Below are 19,488 nucleotides of genomic sequence, written 5' to 3' on the forward strand. Positions count from 1 at the left end.
AGAATCCCGGGTAAGACTCTTACCAGCCACACCAATCACACCGTACAACTCGTGATACTATATCCAGTTTTACAGTATGAAAACAACTGAGCCTCTCAACAGATGGCTCAACAATAACCCTTTAGTTAACAATAACTATTTACAAGTATTGCAGACAATCCGCACTTGGGATGGGCGCCCAGCATCCACTACGGACTACGAGAAATAGAATTACCGGTGAGTAAATTCTTATTTTCTCTGACGTCCTAGTGGATGCTGGAAACTCCGTAAGGACCATGGGGATTATATCAAAGCTCCCAAACGGGCGGGAGAGTGCGGATGACTCTGCAGCACCGAATGAGAGAACTCCAGGTCCTCCTCAGCCAGGGTATCAAATTTGTAGAATTTTGCAAACGTGTTTGCCCCTGACCAAGTAGCTGCTCGGCAAGTTGTAAAGCCGAGACCCCTCGGGCAGCCGCCCAAGATGAGCCCACCTTCCTTGTGGAATGGGCATTCACAGATTTTGGCTGTGGCAGGCCTGCCACAGAATGTGCAAGCTGAATTGTACTACAAATCCAGCGAGCAATAGACTGCTTAGAAGCAGGAGCACCCAACTTGTTGGGTGCATACAGGATAAACAGCGAGTCAGATTTTCTGACTCCAGCCATCCTGGAAACATATATTTTCAGGGCCCTGACAACGTCTAGAAACTTGGAGTCCTCCAAATCCTTAGTAGCCGCAGGCACCACAATAGGCTGGTTCAGGTGAAACGCTGACACCACCTTAGGGAGAAATTGGGGACGAGTCCTCAATTCTGCCCTATCCATATTGAAAATCAGATAAGGGCTTTTACATGATAAAGCCGCCAATTCTGACACTCGCCTGGCTGAAGCCAAGGCCAATAACAAGACCACTTTCCACGTGAGATATTTCAGATCCACGGTTTTTAGTGGCTCAAACCAATGTGATTTTAAGAAACTCAACATCACGTTGAGATCCCAAGGTGCCACAGGAGGCACAAATGGGGGCTGAATATGCAGCACTCCTTTCACAAATGTCTGAACTTCAGGTACTGAAGCTAGTTCTTTTTGAAAGAAAATCGACAGAGCCGAGATCTGTACTTTAATGGAGCCTAGTTTTAGGCCCATATTCACTCCTGCTTGCAGGAAATGCAGAAATCGACCTAGTTGAAATTCCTCTGTTGGGGCCTTTTTGGCCTCGCACCATGCAACATATTTCCGCCATATGCGGTGATAATGCTTTGCCGTAACATCTTTCCTGGCCTTAATAAGCGTAGGAATGACTTCTTCCGGAATACCCTTTTCCTTTAGGATCCGGTGTTCAACCGCCATGCCGTCAAACGCAGCCGCGGTAAGTCTTGGAACAGACAGGGCCCCTGCTGTAGCAGGTCCTGTCTGAGCGGTAGAGGCCACGGGTCCTCTGTGAGGCTGGACGCCATCATGTCCACCTGTGGTTTTTCCCAACGGTTTACCAGCATCTGGAAGACTTCTGGATGAAGTCCCCACTCTCCCGGGTGGAGGTCGTGTCTGCTGAGGAAGTCTGCTTCCCAGTTGTCCACTCCCGGAATGAACACTGCTGACAGTGCTAGTACATGATTCTCCGCCCATCGGAGAATTCTTGTGGCTTCTGCCATCGCCATCCTGCTTCTTGTGCCGCCCTGTCGATTTACATGGGCGACTGCCGTGATGTTGTCTGACTGGATCAGCACCGGCTGGTGTAGAAGCAGGGATTTTGCTTGACTTAGGGCATTGTAGATGGCCCTTAGTTCCAGAATATTTATGTGAAGGGAAGTCTCCTGACTCGACCATAGTCCTTGGAAGTTTCTTCCCTGTGTGACTGCCCCCCAGCCTCGATAGCTGGCATCCGTGGTTACCAGGACCCAGTCCTGTATGCCGAACCTGCGGCCCTCTAGAAGATGGGCACTCTGCAGCCACCACAGAAGAGACACCCTGGTTCTTGGAGACAGGGTTATCAAGCGATGCATCTGAAGATGCGATCCGGACCACTGAAAGATTCTGGCATGGAACCTGCCGAAGGGAATTGCTTCGTAAGAAGCCACCATCTTTCCTAGGACCCGCGTGCAGCGATGCACTGATACCTGTTTTGGTTTCAGGAGGTCTCTGACTAGAGATGACAACTCCCTGGCTTTCTCCTCCGGGAGAAACACTTTTTTCTGGACTGTATCCAGAATCATACCCAGGAACAGTAGCCGTGTCGTCGGAACCAGCTGTGACTTCGGGATATTCAGAATCCAGCCGTGCTGGTGCAGCACCTCCTGAGATAGTGCTACTCCCACCAACAACTGTTCCTTGGACCTCGCTTTTATTAGGAGATCGTCCAAGTACGGGATAATTAAAACTCCCTTTTTTCGAAGGAGTTTCATCATTTTCGCCATCACCTTGGTAAATACCCTCGGTGCCGTGGACAGTCCAAACGGCAGCGTCTGGAATTGGTAATGGCAATCCTGTACCACAAATCGGAGGTACTCCTGGTGAGGATGGTAAATGGGGACATGCAAGTAAGCATCCTTGATGTCCAGGGATACCATGTAATCCCCCTCTTCCAGGCTCGCAATAACCGCCCTGAGCGATTCCATCTTGAACTTGAATTTTTTTATGTATGTGTTCAAGGATTTCAAATTTAAAATGGGTCTCACCGAACCGTCCGGTTTCGGTACCACAAATAGTGTGGAATAGTAACCCCGGCCTTGTTGAAGTAGGGGTACCTTGATTATCACCTGCTGGGAATACAGCTTGTGAATTGCCGCTAGCACCGCCTCCCTGTCTGAGGGAGCAATCGGCAAGGCAGATTTTAGGAACCGGTGGGGTGGAGACGCCTCGAATTCCAGTTTGTACCCCTGAGATACTATTTGAAGGATCCAGGGATCCACCTGTGAGCGAGCCCACTGATCGCTGAAATTCTTGAGGCGGCCCCCCACCGTACCAGGCTCCGCCTGTGGAGCCCCACCGTCATGCGGCGGACTTGGCAGAAGAAGCGGGGGAGGACTTTTGCTCCTGGGAACCTGCTGTTTGTTGCAGCCTTTTTCCCCTACCTCTGCCTCTGGATAGTAAAGACCCGCCTTTTCCACGCCTGTTTTTCTGGGTCCGAAAGGACTGAACCTGATAAAACGGCGCCTTCTTAGGCTGTGAGGGGACATGGGGTAAAAATGCTGACTTCCCAGACGTTGCTGTGGAAACTAGGTCCGAGAGACCATCCCCAAATAATTCCTCACCTTTATATGGCAACACTTCCATGTGCCTTTTAGAATCTGCATCTCCTGTCCACTGGCGAGTCCATAAGCCTCTCCTAGCAGAAATGGACAATGCACTAACTTTAGATGCCAGTCGGCAGATTTCCCTCTGTGCATCTCTCATATATAAGACTGAGTCTTTTATATGGTCTATGGTTAACAGGATCGTGTCTCTGTCTAATGTGTCAATATTTTCTGACAGTTTATCTGACCACGCAGCGGCAGCACTGCACATCCAAGCTGACGCAATAGCTGGCCTAAGTATAATGCCTGAGTGTGTATATACAGACTTCAGGATCGCCTCCTGCTTTCTATCAGCAGGTTCCTTGAGGGCGGCCGTATCCGGAGACGGTAGTGCCACCTTTTTTGACAAACGTGTGAGCGCTTTATCCACCCTAGGAGGTGTTTCCCAACGTGACCTATCCTCTGGCGGGAAAGGGAACGCCATTAGTACCTTCTTAGGAATTACCAATTTTTTATCAGGGAAAGCCCACGCTTCTTCACACACTTCATTTAATTCATCTGATGGGGGAAAAACTACGGGTAGTTTTTTCTCCCCAAACATAATACCCTTTTTAGTGGTACCTGTATTTATCTCAGAAATGTGTAACACCTCTTTCATTGCCTCAATCATGCAGTGAATGGCCTTAGTGGGCATCAGATTAGACTCATCGTCGTCGACACTGGTGTCAGTATCAGTGTCGACATCTGGGTCTGCGGTCTGAGGTAGCGGGCGTTTTAGAGCTCCTGATGACCGGTGCGACGCCTGGGCAGGCACGAGCTGAGAAGTCGGCTGTCCCACATTTGGCATGTCGTCAAATTTCTTATGTAAGGAGTCTATACGTGCACTCATTTCTTTCCATAAGCTCAACCACTCAGGTGTCTGCCCCGCAGGGGGTGACATCCCTTCTAAAGGCATCTGCTCCGTCTCCACATCATTATCCTCATCAAACATGTCAACACAGCCGTACCGACACACCGCACACACACAAGGAATGCTCCAACAGAGGACAGGACCCACAAAAGCCCTTTGGGGGGACAGAGTGAGAGTATGCCAGCACACACCAGAGCGCTATATAATGCAGGGACTAACTGAGTTATGTCCCCTATAGCTGCTTTTTCTATATAATTTATACAGCGCCTAAATTTAGTGCCCCCCCTCTCTTTTTTTACCCTTTTCTGTAGTGTAGACTGCAGGGGAGAGCCAGGGAGCTTCCTTCCAGTGGATCTGTGAAGGAGAAATGGCGCCAGTGTGCTGCAGGAGATAGCTCCGCCCCTTTTCCGCGGCCTATTCTCCCGCTTTTTTCTGGATTCTGGCAGGGGTATTTTCCACATATATAGCCTCTAGGGCTATATATTGTGGTATTTTTGCCAGCCAAGGTGTTATAATTGCTTCTCAGGGCGCCCCCCCCCCCCCCAGCGCCCTGCACCCTCAGTGACCGGAGTGTGAAGTGTGTGTGAGGAGCAATGGCGCACAGCTGCAGTGCTGTGCGCTACCTTGGAGAAGACTGATGTCTTCTGCCGCCGATTTTCCGAACCTCTTCTTGCTTCTGGCTCTGTAAGGGGGACGGCGGCGCGGCTCCGGGACCGAACACCAAGGACTGGGCCTGCGGTCGATTCCTCTGGAGCTAATGGTGTCCAGTAGCCTAAGAAGCCCAATCCGGCTGCAAGCAGGCGAGTTCGCTTCTTCTCCCCTTAGTCCCTCGCTGCAGTGAGCCTGTTGCCAGCAGGTCTCACTGAAAATAAAAAACCTAAGTCTATCTTTCTTTCTAAGAGCTCAGGAGAGCCCCTAGTGTGCATCCAACCTCGGCCGGGCACAAAATCTAACGGAGGCTTGGAGGAGGGTCATGGTGGGAGGGGCCAGTGCACACCAGGTAGTCATAAATCTTTCTAGAGTGCCCAGCCTCCTTCGGAGCCCGCTATTCCCCATGGTCCTTACGGAGTTCCCAGCATCCACTAGGACGTCAGAGAAAAGGATTTATCGGTAAGTACCAAAATCCTATTTTCTCTTACGTCCTAGAGGATGCTGGGGACTCCAAAAGGACCATGGGGATTATACAAAAGCTCCAGAACGGGTGGGAGAGTGCGGACGACTCTGCAGCACCGGTATATGTACAAGGAGAAAAAGTATGACTCTTGTTTGGGCGCACTCTTATTATATTATCATAAATGATGGTCAGTAAGAGATAAGTCTATAACTTGAATGATGTCGTCTTTAGTTAGTACCCTTCTCCACACATAAAAACTCATAACAAAATAAATTCAACATAGCCATGATTATACAATGCGGGAAATATGTCTGGATGAAAACACTTATTTAATTTCAAAGTGTATATGAAATGTTCAGATCTTATTTATGCCTGGATAAATGCATATAGGAAAAGTAGCTACATCTCAAGCTGCCTCCGTCTGCCCAAGATCTGTACAAACTTGGTTTGTATTAATGCGACCCTAGTTGGGTTGGATACGTGAGTGGGAGAACCCACACACTTGTTAACAATTCTGATTATTTGCATGAGTATGGCATACTCAAACCCAAACACTAGCTGTACCAAGGCTCCTCGGGTGACCAAACTGTGATAAGCATGGGATACAAACAGAACATCCAACACACCCAGCAGGAGCATCAGAGCAAGGATACGGAAATGGAACAACCAGGAAATGTTTGGACTGCGCTCCATAAAATCAACACGATCCTCGGCCAGCCAGTGGAAACATTTGAGGAATAGCAAAAGAGTGAAGAGTGCTACGAATCGCGGACTGAAATCATCCCGGAACACAGTGAAAGCGAGGCATGTTTCTGTAACGGCGTACCAGGAACGCTCCAGGAGATGCTCCATCTCAGCTGCTCGCAGCTGACCAAAAAACACTTTGCCCATGAACTTCCCTAAGAGGAACACCAACACAAACGCTTGTATGTAAAGAACAGCCATGCTGGGGCTTGATTTGGTCAGGTACACGACTGTGGGGTAGAACTGGTGCTTGAGAAGATAAGCATGCGTCACCACTGCAGCTGTAAGGGCCAGACTGGCACCTGTCATCATTGCTGTCCTCATCATGGTAGCAATGGGAGGGACAGCACCCCCAGCCGGTGACAGCTCCTACCCGAGCCTCGGGTCCCTTCCCAGCTGTTGCTGTTGCTGCTGCTGTCACTAACAGCTTATCTACAGCACCTTGTATTCCCAGGTGGTCTCCCATCCAAGTACTAACCAGGCCCAACACTGCTTAGCTTTCAAGTTCAGATGAGATTGGGCGTATCCAGTGTGGTGTGGCTGTAGATTATCTACAGCACCTTGTATTCCCAGGTGGTCTCCCATCCAAGTACTAACCAGGCCCAACACTGCTTAGCTTTCAAGTTCAGATGAGATTGGGCGTATCCAGTGTGGTGTGGCTGTAGATATCTACAGCACCTTGTATTCCCAGGTGGTCTCCCATCCAAGTACTAACCAGGCCCAACACTGCTTAGCTTTCAAGTTCAGATGAGATTGGGCGTATCCAGTGTGGTGTGGCTGTAGATATCTACAGCACCTTGTATTCCCAGGTGGTCTCCCATCCAAGTACTAACCAGGCCCAACACTGCTTAGCTTTCAAGTTCAGATGAGATTGGGCGTATCCAGTGTGGTGTGGCTGTAGATTATCTACAGCACCTTGTATTCCCAGGTGGTCTCCCATCCAAGTACTAACCAGGCCCAACACTGCTTAGCTTTCAAGTTCAGATGAGATTGGGCGTATCCAGTGTGGTGTGGCTGTAGATGTGACAGCAGCAGCAACAGCAACAGCTGGGAAGGGACCCGAGGCTCGGGTAGGAGCTGTCACCGGCTGGGGGTGCTGTCCCTCCCATTGCTACCATGATGAGGACAGCAATGATGACAGGTGCCAGTCTGGCCCTTACAGCTGCAGTGGTGACGCATGCTTATCTTCTCAAGCACCAGTTCTACCCCACAGTCGTGTACCTGACCAAATCAAGCCCCAGCATGGCTGTTCTTTACATACAAGCGTTTGTGTTGGTGTTCCTCTTAGGGAAGTTCATGGGCAAAGTGTTTTTTGGTCAGCTGCGAGCAGCTGAGATGGAGCATCTCCTGGAGCGTTCCTGGTACGCCGTTACAGAAACATGCCTCGCTTTCACTGTGTTCCGGGATGATTTCAGTCCACGATTCGTAGCACTCTTCACTCTTTTGCTATTCCTCAAATGTTTCCACTGGCTGGCCGAGGATCGTGTTGATTTTATGGAGCGCAGTCCAAACATTTCCTGGTTGTTCCATTTCCGTATCCTTGCTCTGATGCTCCTGCTGGGTGTGTTGGATGTTCTGTTTGTATCCCATGCTTATCACAGTTTGGTCACCCGAGGAGCCTCGGTACAGCTAGTGTTTGGGTTTGAGTATGCCATACTCATGCAAATAATCAGAATTGTTAACAAGTGTGTGGGTTCTCCCACTCACGTATCCAACCCAACTAGGGTCGCATTAATACAAACCAAGTTTGTACAGATCTTGGGCAGACGGAGGCAGCTTGAGATGTAGCTACTTTTCCTATATGCATTTATCCAGGCATAAATAAGATCTGAACATTTCATATACACTTTGAAATTAAATAAGTGTTTTCATCCAGACATATTTCCCGCATTGTATAATCATGGCTATGTTGAATTTATTTTGTTATGAGTTTTTATGTGTGGAGAAGGGTACTAACTAAAGATGACATCATTCAAGTTATAGACTTATCTCTTACTGACCATCATTTATGATAATATAATAAGAGTGCGCCCAAACAAGAGTCATACTTTTTCTCCTTGTACATATACCTTTGCCTGTTTCTTATGACTCCGGGCGCACCGCCACACGGACAGACAGGAATTTCCAAATAGTATTGTCCATTTCTGGTTCTCAGATAATTCACTGTGTAATTTTGAATCAAGGTCTGTGCAGGATCAAAAACCTTTGTTCCGACTCTGCAGCACCGACTGAGCAAACGCCAGGTCCTCATCGGCCAGGGTATCAAACTTATAGAACTTAGCAAATGTGTTAGACCCCGACCAAGTAGCCGCTCGGCAAAGTTGTAACGCTGAAACGCCTCGGGCAGCCGCCCAAGATGAGCCCACCTTCCTGGTAGAATGGGCTTTTACTGACTTCGGCACCGGTAATCAGACCGAAGAGTGAGCCTGCTGGATCGTACTACAAATCCAGCGTGCAATAGTCTGTTTTGAAGCGGGATAACCAATCTTGTTGGCAGCATACAAGACAAACAACGCCTCAGTCTTCCTAGCAACAGCTGTCCTAGAAACGTAGATCTTCAACGCTATTACAACATCCAGAGATTTTGGAATCGCCACCGCTTCCGTAGCCACCGGAACCACAATAGGTTGGTTAATGTGAAATGAAGAAACCACCTTAGCGAAAATGGACTTCAGACACGTCTCCAATTTCTGACTTCTGGCTTCTGTGAGGGGGCGATTGCGTGGCTCCGGGAACAAGCAGCTAGGCGCACCAAGTGATCGAACCCTCTGGAGCTAATGGTGTCCAGTAGCCGAGAAGCAGAGCCCTTAAACTAAGAAGAAGTAGGTCTGCTTCTCTCCCCTCACTCCCACGCTGCAAGGAGCCTGTAGCCAGCAGGTCTCCCTGAAAATAAAAAACCTAACAAAAGTCTTTTTCTAGAGAAACTCAGTAGAGCTCCCCTAGTGTGCATCCAGTCACTCCTGGGCACAAAGTCTAACTGGGGTGTGGAGGAGGGGCATAGAGGGAGGAGCCAGTTCACACCCAGATTAAGTCTTTTTAGTGTGCCCAAGCTCCTGCGGATCCCGTCTATACCCCATGGTCCTTTTGGAGTCCCCAGCATCCTCTAGGACGTAAGAGAAATACATTTTACATTTATTTCACTCTTGTGGAATAAAACATGTTCTTTTATTTGTTTTCAATGTAATAGCTTCTGAGATGCAGCTAAACCTTAATACATCTACTAAAAATCAAAGCTTTCATTTCCATTAGCCCTGGATCCCCAACACTTTCTACAAAAAAAGTGTTTTATACTGTATCACAATGACAAATATGTTTTAAGATATGTCAATGCACAGGATCTCAACTGCATTGCGTCAATGCATGACTCGCATGCATTGTTTCATTGAAAAATGAATGGCCGTTTCCTGAAAAACTGAAATACATCCAAGCAGCGTAATGGAAACTCAGAAGAAATTGAATCCTGATGAATTGTATGATTCTATCAGAAGGCTGTTGCTGTTTAGATTTAATACGGCACATTTTTAGAGAATAAATACAAACATAGGCCAATCTACAGCCAGCGAGCTATCGGGGTGTAGTATGGTATTCCTGCGGCCGGGCTCCCGGCGACCAGCATACCAGCGCCGGGGGCCCGACCACTGGCATACCGACAGCGTGGCGAGCGCAAAGGAGCCCCTTGCGGGCTTGCTGCGCTCGCCATGCTGCGGGCACGGTGGACCCCCACGAGGGAGATTATCTGTCGGTATGCCGGGTGTCAAAATAGCCGCCAATTCGCGTGCTTCGGTCAGAAAGGGGGCCAAATCAGACAGGTTTTGGCCCCGTTTCCGGCAATCTCAATCAGACTTTAAAAAAAGTGTCGGTCCGAGGTGAGGAGACAGGGGACCGGTGTGGTGAGCTATGGGGAATGAAGTGGCAGGCTAGGAGCAGCAGGGAATGCAGGTACCTGACGGGCGTCCTCCCTGCAGCGCTCCCCGGCCGGCACTGGGATACACGGCTGAGTGCCGTGATGTGCGGCTCCCTCCAGTTGCTTCCTGTGATCTCACACACAGGGAGCTGCTGACATCAGCTGCACGGACGCCGGCCAAATCCGACAGTAGGATTAGGCTAAAATCCATAGTCGAATTTGGCCCCTCTATTGAATAGGGCTTGTCAGATCCATTCCGACAAATGCATGTTGGAATGGATCCAACTCTTACTGAATATACCCCTAACACTACAATCCCTAGGTCTCCAGGACACAGCCCTTTCTTGGGTTTCATCCTATCTAATCGCTCATTCAGTGTTTGTTTCTCTGAATCCACCTCCTCTTCGCTACCTATCAGTTGGAGTACCGCAAGGCTCAGTCTTATGTCCTCTGCTTTTCTCCCATCTGTACCACATCTCTTGCCAAAATAATCAGCTCCTTCAGATTTCAGTACCATCTGTATGCGGATGATACTCAAATCTACCTAACCTCCACAGATTTGTCACCAGTATTGGTCTTGGTCACTGAATGCCTTTCTGCCATTTCATTTTGGACGTCATTTTGCCACCACCTCAAACTTAATATTTCCAAAACAGAATTAATTATATTTCCACCGACCAATAATAGTTACCAACCTCATATCTCTATCACTGTTGATAATGTAACTATCAACTCTGCCCCACAAACTCACTGCCCAGGTGTCATTCTTGACATTCAATCTGTCTCAAAATTATATTACATACTGTACATCTTAGAAACATATCCAAAATACAATCATGTCTTACACAAGACCCTGCAAAAACTCTAATGCTCTCACATGCAAAATAAGACTCACCTCTAGTCTCTAAACCTTCAATCGCTCCCTGAAAACTCACCTCTTCAGACAACCTTATAAAATTCTGGACCCACCCACCTAACCTTCAATGCCTCCCTATCTCAGAATCAGCTTTATTGGCCAGGTGCTCATGTAGACTAGGATTTTTTTGTGGTACAATGCATTGCCAAGCAGCAACATGAAGGGGGTATACATAGCATAAGAAGGGAGAAAAATGTAGCATACATTACACGTATAAGTTCATACTGCACATTGCAACTGTACGATACATATTAGACATATTATACATGTAAAACTAAAAACGAAGGCTGCTTGGCAGAGCAGCCATCCGCGGCGACATCTTGAACTCAAACAATGCACATAATACAGAAGATTTAAGTAATACATCAAAAGATAAACCACACAAACATAAAAAAAAACCTTGAGCACACAGAAAGCATAATGCATGATTGGTGTAGGCATTTTGGGTAATAACCTCCAAGGGTTGTTTATTCCACCCTCACAAGGTATCAGGCGCGGCAGCCATCTTGGGCGCACTGCATAGGATTACCCAGGGTGGAATAGTCTACCCCTAGAAGAGAGAACACAAAATGGGGAGATTGCAGAGTCCTAAAGTTCAGAATAGGGTTCCAACAAAACCATCAGGTCCATGTATTTTTCATCACATCCACAGGTGCACCAGATAAGGCAGCCATGTTGGGCGCACTACGAAGGTTACACAGTGGGAGACGAGCCATACAAGGGCCAAATGAATGTATGGGAAAACTGACATGTGTGTAGGAGTATGCTTTACCCTACACGGAAAGATCCAAATGAAGCACAACCTGACCATGGAGGAACCATCCGAGGCAGCCATTTTGGGCAAACTGCATAGGTTGCTGCTGGCAGGGTGTGCAATCAAAGGAGGTAAACATTACAGGAATAGCACACAGTGGGATGGAATTACGCTGTAAGAAGAAAAAGAAGAGAAAAACACATTTGCAGAAAAACTGTACTAACATTATTTTGCGAGAATGATAAATGTCCTGGTCTCATGAGAGCAGTGCGAGTGAGTGTGAGTATGTGGGGAGCATACTAATGTCCAATGGAAATGACCCAGCAAAGTCTGCTTCTGGTGCGCACGCCCCTCAGTTCCCTGTTCAGCTTGAGGGGTAGTCCCGGGAACAGTCATGATGTTCTTGGACAGAGGAGTAGTAGGCATTGGTCCTGGTGTTCTCATCGCAGAGATGAGGAGAGGCCGCATAATGGTCCTGAGTTGCAGTGTTTGGGGTACTAATTTAATTAGATTCTAGCATAGTCCAAAGTCCAAATCCAGTTCAAACTCCGGTTCTAACTTCATCCTTAAAATACATCCTTAACAAATGCATACTTCACAGATACGTGCAGGCCAAGTCCTGACCGCAGGCCTTGATTATATTGCTCTTAAATGCTACACACTATATCAGTTGGCAAAGGGGGAGGTGTGCAATCAGAAGTTCAGCTAATTAACAGAGGGGATTCTGCATTGAAGACAGATCACAGACATTTGCAGACAAACTTTCTTGGGGTGGGAAAAGTGTAGCCAGAGAGATGATAGACTGATACCCCTTTCACACCGCAGCTTGTACCCAGTAATTTGCCGTTTTTACTGGCTTCCTAAACGGTTCGAGCTGCGATGTGAAAGGGTCACCTTCAATTTACCATTTACAAAATACTGGTATTTTGAAACGGTAAAAAAGCAGGGTCCTACCCGTTTCAGACCCGTTTAATTGTGCAGTGTGAAAGGGTCTGAAACGGTATTTGCAAGCCCCAGGAGGTGATAGGCTGTCTCCATGTGTGATCTCACCAGGCAGAAGCAGGAAATAAACATTTAAAATGACAACCACTGTTTTGCATGGGTGAAACGGGTTCAGTGTGAAAGGTACCAAAATGGTAATGAAATGGTAATATACTGGTTACAACATGCGATGTGAAGGGGGTTTAAATGCTCAGACCCGTTTTAAGAACCGTTTAAAGAACCGTTTCAAAAGCAGGTTTTGCGATGTGAAAGCAGCATCAGATATACAAGCATGAGGATGGTGTTTTTACTTCACAAATGCAAGCAGGCCAAGTCCTGACCGCAGGCCTTGATGATATTGCTCTTAAATCTATCTAATTATATCTTCTCTGTACAGTCAACACATAACCTCACGTTTTGTCTTTCTTCACTTTCACATTCTCTTGACCCTCGGCCAACATTGCTGGGTGACCATATCATACAGCCCATGAAGAACTTTTGCAATCTGGCCGAACCATTATGCAATAGGTACAGATCTGAAGGACTCCCTAAGAAATCACATGTACATAAGTATTCACAGCATTTGCATAATACTTTGTTAAAGCACCTTTGGCAGCAATTACAGTCTCAAGTCTTTTTGAATATGATGCCACAAGCTTGGCACACCTATCTTTCGGCAGTTTCGCCCATTCCTCTTTGCAGCACCTCTCAAGCTCCATCAGGCTGGATGGGAAGCATCAGTGCACAGCCATTTTCAGATTTCTCCAGAGATGTTCAATCGGATTCAAGTCTGGGTTCTGGCTGGACCACTCAAGGACATTCACAGAGTTGTCCTGAAGGCACTACTTTGATATCTTGGCTGTGTACTTAGTGTTGATGTCCTGCTGAAAGATGAACAGTCACCCCAGTCTGATGTCAAGAGCACTCTGGAGCAGGTTTTCCTCCAGGATGTCTCTGTACATTGCTGCATTAATCTTTCCCTCAATCCTGACTAGTCTCCCAGTTCCTGCTGCTGAAAAATATCCCCACAGCATGATGTTGCCAACATTAGAACAGGGAAGTAGACAGGAGAAAAATAAGAATTTACTTACCGATAATTCTATTTCTCGTAGTCCGTAGTGGATGCTGGGGACTCCGTAAGGACCATGGGGAATAGCGGCTCCGCAGGAGACAGGGCACAAAAGTAAAAGCTTTAGGATCAGGTGGTGTGCACTGGCTCCTCCCCCTATGACCCTCCTCCAAGCCTCAGTTAGGATACTGTGCCCGGACGAGCGTACACAATAAGGAAGGATCTTGAATCCCGGGTAAGACTCATACCAGCCACACCAATCACACTGTACAACCTGTGATCTGAACCCAGTTAACAGCATAACAGCGGAGCCTCTGAAAAGATGGCTCACAACAATAATAACCCGATTTTTGTAACAATACTATGTACAAGTATTGCAGACAATCCGCACTTGGGATGGGCGCCCAGCATCCACTACGGACTACGAGAAATAGAATTATCGGTAAGTAAATTCTTATTTTCTCTGACGTCCTAAGTGGATGCTGGGGACTCCGTAAGGACCATGGGGATTATACCAAAGCTCCCAAACGGGCGGGAGTGTGCGGATGACTCTGCAACACCGAATGAGAGAACTCCAGGTCCTCCTCAGCCAGGGTATCAAATTTGTAGAATTTTGCAAACGTGTTTGCCCCTGACCAAGTAAAGTTGTAAAGCCGAGACCCCTCGGGCAGCCGCCCAAGATGAGCCCACCTTCCTTGTGGAATGGGCATTTACAGATTTTGGCTGTGGCAGGCCTGCCACAGAATGTGCAAGCTGAATTGTACTACAAATCCAACGAGCAATCGTCTGCTTAGAAGCAGGAGCACCCAGTTTGTTGGGTGCATACAGGAAAAACCGCGAGTCAGTTTTCCTGACTCCAGCCGTCCTGGAAACATATATTTTCAGGGCCCTGACAACATCTAGCAACTTGGAGTCCTCCAAGTCCCTATTAGCCGCAGGTACCACAATAGGCTGGTTCAGGTGAAACGCTGACACCACCTTAGAGAGAAACTGGGGACGAGTCCGCAGTTCTGTCCTGTCCGAATGGAAAAACAGATATGGGCTTTTGTGAGACAAAGCCGCCAATTCTGACACTCGCCTGGCCGAGGCCAGGGCCAACAGCATGGTCACTTTCCATGTGAGATATTTCAAATCCACAGATTTGAGCGGTTCAAACCAATGTGATTTGAGGAATCCCAGAACTACGTTGAGATCCCACGGTGCCACTGGAGGCACAAAAGGGGGTTGTATATGCAGTACTCCCTTGACAAATGTCTGGACTTCAGGAACTGAAGCCAATTCTTTCTGGAAGAAAATCGACAGGGCCGAAATTTGAACCTTAATGGACCCCAATTTGAGGCCCATAGACACTCCTGTTTGCAGGAAATGCAGGAATCGACCGAGTTGAAATTTCTTCGTGGGGGCCTTCCTGGCCTCACACCACGCAACATACTTTCGCCAAATGTGGTGATAATGTTGTGCGGTCACCTCCTTCCTGGCTTTGACCAGGATAGGGATGACCTCTTCCGGAATGCCTTTTTCCCTTTGGATCCGGCGTTCAACCGCCATGCCGTCAAACGCAGCCGCGGTAAGTCTTGGAACAGACATGGTACTTGCTGAAGCAAGTCCCTTCTTAGCGGCAGAGGCCATGGGTCCTCTGTGAGCATCTCTTGAAGTTCCGGGTACCAAGTCCTTCTTGGCCAATCCGGAGCCACAAGTATAGTTCTTACTCCTCTACGTCTTATAATTCTCAGTACCTTGGGTATGAGAAGCAGAGGAGGGAACACATACACCGACTGGTACACCCACGGTGTTACCAGAACGTCCACAGCTATTGCCTGAGGGTCTCTTGACCTGGCGCAATACCTGTCCAGTTTTTTGTTGAGGCGGGACGCCATCATGTCCACCTTTGGTCTTTCCCAACGGTTCACAATCATGTGGAAAACTTCCAGATGAAGTCCCCACTCTCCCGGGTGGAGGTCGTGCCTGCTGAGGAAGTCTGCTTCCCAGTTGTCCACTCCCGGAATGAACACTGCTGACAGTGCTATCACATGATTTTCCGCCCAGCGAAGAATCCTTGCAGTTTCTGCCATTGCCCTCCTGCTTCTTGTGCCGCCCTGTCTGTTTACGTGGGCGACTGCCGTGATGTTGTCCGACTGGATCAGCACCGGTTGACTTTGAAGCAGAGGTCTTCCTAGGCTCAGAGCATTGTAAATTGCCCTTAGCTCCAGTATATTTATGTGGAGAGAAGTCTCCAGACTTGACCACACTCCCTGGAAATTATTTCCCTGTGTGACTGCTCCCCAGCCTCTCAGGCTGGCATCCGTGGTCACCAGGACCCAGTCCTGAATGCCGAATCTGCGGCCCTCTAGTAGATGAGCACTCTGCAGCCACCACATAAGAAACACCCTTGTCCTTGGAGACAGGGTTATCCGCTGATGCATCTGAAGATGCGATCCGGACCATTTTTCCAGCAGATCCCCCTGAAAAGTTCTTGCGTGAAATCTGCCGAATGGAATCGCTTCGTAAGAAGCCACCATTTTCCCAGGATCCTTGTGCAATGATGCACTGACACTTTTCCTAGTTTTAGGAGGTTCCTGACTAGCTCGGATAACTCCCTGGCTTTCTCCTCCGGGAGAAACACCTTTTTCTGGACTGTGTCCAGAATCATCTCTAGGAACAGCAGACGTGTCGTCGGGATCAGCTGCGATTTTGGAATATTTAAAATCCACCCGTGCTGTTGTAGCAGTACCCGAGATAGTGCTACTCCGACCTCCAACTGTTCCCTGGACTTTGCCCTTATCAGGAGATCGTCCAAGTAAGGGATAATTAAGACGTCTTTTCTTCGAAGAAGAATCATCATTTCGGCCATTACCTTGGTAAAGACCCGGGGTGCCGTGGACAATCCAAACGGCAGTGTCTGAAACTGATAGTGACAGTTCAGTACCACGAACCTGAGGTACCCTTGGTGAGAAGGGCAAATTGGGACATGGAGGTAAGTATCCTTGATGTCCAGGGACACCATATAGTTCCCTCTTCCAGGTTCGCTATCACTGCTGTGAGTGACTCCATCTTGATTTGAACCTTTGTATGTAAGTGTTCAAAGATTTTAGATTTAGAATAGGTCTCACCGAGCCGTCTGGCTTCGGTACCACAATAGTGTGGAATAATACCCCTTTCCTTGTTGGAGGGGTAGGAGGGGTACTTTCATTATCACCTGCTGGGAATATAGCTTGTGAATTGCTTCCAATACTGCCTCCCTGTCGGAGGGAGACGTTGGTAAAGCAGACCTCAGGAACCTGCGAGGAGGAGAAGTCTCGAATTCCAATCTGTACCCCTGAGATACTACCTGTAGGATCCAGGGGTCCACTTGCGAGTGAGCCCACAGCGCGCTGAAACTCTTGAGACGACCCCCCACCGCACCTGAGTCCGCTTGTAAGGCCCCAGCGTCATGCTGAGGACTTGGCAGAAGCGGTGGAGGGCTTCTGTTCCTGGGAAGGGGCTGCCTGCTGCAGTCTTTTTCCCTTTCCTCTACCCCTGGGCAGATATGACTGGCCTTTTGCCCGCTTGCCCTTATGGGGACGAAAGGACTGAGGCTGAAAAGACGGTGTCTTTTTCTGCTGAGAGGTGACTTGGGGTAAAAAGGTGGATTTTCCAGCTGTTGCCGTGGCCACCAGGTCCGATAGACCGACCCCAAATAACTCCTCCCCTTTATACGGCAATACTTCCATGTGCCGTTTGGAATCCGCATCACCTGACCACTGTCGTGTCCAAAAACATCTTCTGGCAGAAATGGACATCGCACTTACTCTTGATGCCAGAGTGCAAATATCCCTCTGTGCATCTCGCATATATAGAAATGCATCCTTTAAATGCTCTATAGTCAATAAAATACTGTCCCTGTCAAGGGTATCAATATTTTCAGTCAGGGAATCCGACCAAGCCACCCCAGCGCTGCACATTCAGGCTGAGGCGATCGCTGGTCCGCAGTATAACACCAGTATGTGTGTATATACTTTTTAGGATATTTTCCAGCCTCCTATCAGCTGGCTCCTTGAGGGCGGCCGTATCTGGAGACAGTAACGCCACTTGTTTTGATAAGCATGTGAATGCCTTATCCACCCTAGGGGGTGTTTCCCAACGCGCCCTAACTTCTGGCGGGAAAGGGTATAACGCCAATAATTTCTTAGATATTAGCAATTTTTAATTCATCTGATTCAGGAAAAACTACAGGTAGTTTTTTCACACCCCACATAATACCCTTTTTTGTGGTACTTGTAGTATCAGAAATATGTAACACCTCCTTCATTGCCCTTATCATGTAACGTGTGGCCCTACTGGAAAATACGTCTTTCTTCACCGTCGACACTGGAGTCAGTGTCCGTGTCTGTGTCGACCGACTGAGGTAATGGGCGTTTTAAAATCCCTGACTGTGTTTGAGACGCCTGGACAGGTACTAATTGGTTTGCCGGCCGTCTCATGTCGTCAACCGACCTTGCAGCATGTTGACATTATCACGTAATTCCATAAATAAGCCAACCATTCCGGTGTCGACTCCCTAGGGGGTGACATCACCATTACAGGCAATTGCTCCGCCTCCACACCAACATCGTCCTCATACATGTCGACACACACGTACCGACACACAGCACACACACACAGGGAATGCTCTGATAGAGGACAGGACCCCACTAGCCCTTTGGGGAGACAGAGGGAGAGTTTGCCAGCACACACCAAAACGCTATAATTATACAGGGACAACCTTATAATAAGTGTTTTCCCTTATAGCATCTTAATATATTATAATATCGCCACACAAAATGCCCCCCCTCTCTGTTTGAACCCTGTTTCTGTAGTGCAGTGCAGGGGAGAGCTGCTGAGGAGAATAGGCCCCGCCCCCTTTTCGGCGGGCTTCTTCTCCCGGTTTTTCTGACAACATGGCAGGGGTTAAATACATCCATATAGCCCCAGAGGCTATATGTGATGTATTTTTAGCCAGCATAGGTACTTTCATTGCTGCCCAGGGCGCCCCCCCCCAGCGCCCTGCACCCTCAGTGACCGTTGGTGTGAAGTGTGCTGAGAGCAATGGCGCACAGCTGCCGTGCTGTGCGCTACCTTAAGAAGACAGGGATGTCTTCAGCCGCCGATTTCTGGACCTCTTCTTTCTTCAGCATCTGCAAGGGGGCCGGCGGCGCGGCTCCGGTGACCCATCCAGGCTGTACCTGTGATCGTCCCTCTGGAGCTAGTCTCCAGTAGCCTAAGAAGCCAATCCATCCTGCACGCAGGTGAGTTCACTTCTTCTCCCCTAAGTCCCGCGTTGCAGTGAGCCTGTTGCCAGCAGGACTCACTGAAAATAAAAAACCTAACAAAACTTTTACTCTAAGCAGCTCTTTAGGAGAGCCACCTAGATTGCACCCTTCTCGGCCGGGCACAAAAACCTAACTGAGGCTTGGAGGAGGGTCATAGGGGGAGGAGCCAGTGCACACCACCTGATCCTAAAGCTTTTACTTTTGTGCCCTGTCTCCTGCGGAGCCGCTATTCCCCATGGTCCTTACGGAGTCCCCAGCATCCACTTAGGACGTCAGAGAAATAGGATTTTAATTACCTACCAGTAAATCCTTTTCTCGTAGTCCGTAGAGGATGCTGGGGTCCACATTAGTACCATGGGTTATAGACGGGTCCACTAGGAGCCATTGGCACTTTAAGAGTTTGAGAGTGTGGGCTGGCTCCTCCATCTATGCCCCTCCTACCAGACTCAGTCTAGAAACTGTGCTCAAGGAGACGGACATCTTCGAGAGAAGGATTACACAGATAGTGGCGAGATTCACACAAGCTCACACACAAGGCAACCCAAGCTAACTAGCTTGAAACATCAGCAACGGCTGAACAGGATTACTTACCAA

At 48.3% G+C, this 19,488-nt stretch overlaps 1 protein-coding gene and 4 non-coding genes across 6 annotated transcripts in view; all 5 read right to left on the reverse strand.

Moving 5' to 3' along the window:
* MRPL1 (mitochondrial ribosomal protein L1) overlaps positions 1–19,488 on the reverse strand; it is a 229,224-nt gene that overhangs the window by 22,072 nt on the left and 187,664 nt on the right. The window lies entirely within an intron of this gene.
* On the reverse strand, positions 6,412–6,530 carry LOC134944125 (5S ribosomal RNA). The gene has a single exon (XR_010181850.1). It is a non-coding gene; the product is annotated as a 5S ribosomal RNA (ribosomal RNA).
* LOC134944684 (5S ribosomal RNA) lies at positions 6,531–6,649 on the reverse strand. The gene has a single exon (XR_010181922.1). It is a non-coding gene; the product is annotated as a 5S ribosomal RNA (ribosomal RNA).
* On the reverse strand, positions 6,767–6,885 carry LOC134945179 (5S ribosomal RNA). Its single transcript, XR_010182062.1, has one exon. It is a non-coding gene; the product is annotated as a 5S ribosomal RNA (ribosomal RNA).
* Positions 6,886–7,004, reverse strand: LOC134945702 (5S ribosomal RNA). The gene has a single exon (XR_010182147.1). It is a non-coding gene; the product is annotated as a 5S ribosomal RNA (ribosomal RNA).

The sequence above is a fragment of the Pseudophryne corroboree genome, chromosome 1 (genome assembly GCF_028390025.1).
Source record: "Pseudophryne corroboree isolate aPseCor3 chromosome 1, aPseCor3.hap2, whole genome shotgun sequence".
NCBI lineage: Eukaryota > Metazoa > Chordata > Amphibia > Anura > Myobatrachidae > Pseudophryne > Pseudophryne corroboree.